The following is a 2,758-nucleotide window of genomic DNA, read 5'->3' as shown; positions in this document are numbered from 1 at the left end:
GATTCTTCTGCTAGACAGCTGCAGCTGTCATGGTCTAAGCTTTGGCCCAGGTTTGAAGAAGCCAGGAATCCTCGCAGATATGCAACACAGGAGTGACCTTCTGTCTGGAGTAGTGCCAAGGCCTTCACACCATATGCACAGTCATTCTCTAGCTCAAGGTCACTACAGAGGAGGTTGGGTTTGTTAGGATTACTGCCGTGAACGGAATAGCTTTGCCTTCCGAACCAGGTTGAATCAATCAAGCTTCTATGGCGTTGGAGCTTAGTCTGTGTTACAGTAAATAAAATGCTATGTACAGAATTGCTTGAAGCTTAGTTACTGTCTGTGTCTTTATCACCTTATGACAGTCATTAGAATAGTCAGTGTAATAGGAGTCCTCAGCCTGCTCTGTGCTGGAAATGGAGCTTAGGTGTACCCAGATGTCTCACAGGTGAAAAATAAAATTTTTAGCAGGCAATATTGGTCAGCTCTACACAAATGTGCAAGCATCATTCTGATGTGTGACAGTCCATTATTAACATGAGGGTGCCTAGGGTGATTTTAATTATCTTTTCTCCCCACAAGAGAATAAATAAATATAGATTTGTAAATATAGATTGGAAGTGTCAATTTAATGGCCTCCAGATTTGCTAAACAAGGTCCAGTCACATTGCCTTGTGTCACAAGTTGAACCCTGTCCTCCATTCATTTCCCCTCTAACTCTGTGGTTCTCTGCCATGAAATATTTATTATAATGAGCCACGGCTGCTGTGAATGTTGGGTCTCCTGTCTCCTTGCCAAGGTCAGGCTCCACTGTAGGCACTTCTGCTCTCAGTAGCATCTTGTCAAGACTGACAGGCCTTTCTTCATCTCAATGCAAGGCAGACAGCCTTGGGAGGCAGGCTATTTCAGTTTACAAAGCTTTTCATTTCCCAGGAATAAAAAGGGCATTAAAATGTAAGCAGCCCAATTGTAAGCAATAGGCTGGCTTTGGTATCAAAACAGCCATTTGCACTTGGGCCCTTTTGGGAACACCTAATAGAAAGCCATTACATCAACTTCTACCACTTCAAAAAGCCTTACTTTTTTGGAGTTGGAATAACAGTTGCTAGAAAACTAGAAAAGCTCAGATCCTCAAAAGGTAAAAACCCAACCCCAGTGAAGTCAATGTGAGTTTTACCATTCACTTTAATGGAGTCAATATTTCACTCCTTGAGGGGTGAAATACAGCTTTGCTGTAATTTATCTTTGTACAAAACATATGTTCCAGAAAAATAAAGAAAATAGGGTATTAAGAATCGCACTCTGAATGCCAAATCTTAAGCCATGATAGAGAAACCTACTTTAGGCATTCAGACACTATAGTAATGTGGTCTGTACAGGTAGTTGGACAGATACATTTAATATGTAGGCTGGGAAAAGGAGAAAAATGCTAAAATATGTAATATGGACCATTTGCAGACTGACTTTGCATAATTAGAGAAAGCCTACCATTTATGAGTGTCCTAGAAGTATTTATAGAAGAGGGACTTTTTTCCCTCTACTTTTGCATCTTTGGAGCATCCCATTATCTTCCAAATTACCTCATTATAAAACTGAAAGTGTTCTAGACTCTTTCTGTAGTTGTTCCACTGCTTAGTTCTTAGGTATCAACTCTGTTTCTGAATCATCTTTAAAAGATGACCCGAGTAACAGAAGAAACTGGAAGATTAAAGATTTGGACCTGAATTTCTCCAAAATCTGGGCATGTTCATATTTGGGGTCTGGGCCCAACCTTGGTTGTTACTGTACATTAGAAAAGATTTGACCAGCATTCTTTGCTTGCTAAATAAACTTCAACATTGGGAGGTTTTCTTTAGATCTTGGCCTTCCTTCTTTGGCTACAGAAAACAAAGTAAACAGAGAAAAATTCATGAAAAAAGCCATTGCTCTCTGGTTCTACTCATCTGTTTAAACACACAATAAAGGGCACAGTGACAGCATTTTTCCATATTTTATTTGAAGTGCTTTAATATAAAAAAGTACATACAATTTCTATACTCCTGTTTTCTTTAATTGTTTACACTTTCTCTAAGTTGCAACAGAATATTAGCTAGGTAAGGGAGTCAACACTGCTAACAAACTACAGTACAAGATACTAATAACAGTAAGATGCTTGGAATATATTCTTGCAAATGTGTGTGAATATCAAAGATGTCCTGTAAAATCAAGAGGTCCAAGCACTCATTGCCCTCTTCTTCTCTTTTCCTTCTCCCAAATATAGGACTTTTCCCAGTTTTCTTAACCAGCAAATCTTGCCAAATATAGTGGGTCACATCCTCACCACTGCAAATTGGAGCAGCTCCATCAGCTTCAATGGAGTTATGCCATTTACATCAGCTGAAAATCTGGTGCATTGTATCTTCAGATACTGATAGGGAGAAACCCAGTGTATAGATATGGACAAATGAATGAGTACATTACAGCAAGTTAAAAGGGGGCAGGGACTTATAGCTACTCCATGTTAACTATCCATGTGCCTTCTCTTACCCTGCAGTATGTAAAAGCTAAACTATAGCAGCTTAGCTGTCCATCTTAAACTTTGTTGTCGTGTAGTTTTACATAGCATGTTATCCCAAAGGTTTTGGAAGGACGATGGTTCTCTTGGAAGAGATAGGAACACAATTGCTTATAAGAGTAAAGTGAGTTGAAACCCCATCCCATGTTCACATATTCAACACTGTGAACATTTACTTCAAAAAAGTCAAGTCTTAAAGTAACCTCCCTGCCCACCCACCCA

General features: G+C 39.3%; 1 protein-coding gene across 1 annotated transcript in view; it reads right to left on the bottom strand.

The window, feature by feature from the left end:
* Nucleotides 1-1,964: 1,964 nt before the first annotated feature.
* The window catches only part of DPF3 (double PHD fingers 3), a 250,812-nt gene continuing 250,018 nt past the window's right edge, over nt 1,965-2,758 (bottom strand). The window contains exon 12 of the transcript XR_003095651.1: nt 1,965-2,389. The gene's annotated coding sequence lies outside the window, so the exon portion shown is untranslated. The remainder of the gene's footprint in view (nt 2,390-2,758) is intronic.

This window comes from Alligator sinensis, unplaced genomic scaffold, assembly GCF_000455745.1.
Source record: "Alligator sinensis unplaced genomic scaffold, ASM45574v1 scaffold381_1, whole genome shotgun sequence".
NCBI lineage: Eukaryota > Metazoa > Chordata > Crocodylia > Alligatoridae > Alligator > Alligator sinensis.
Note: the sequence above shows the minus strand (reverse complement) of the source record. Positions and strands in the feature narration are given on the sequence as shown.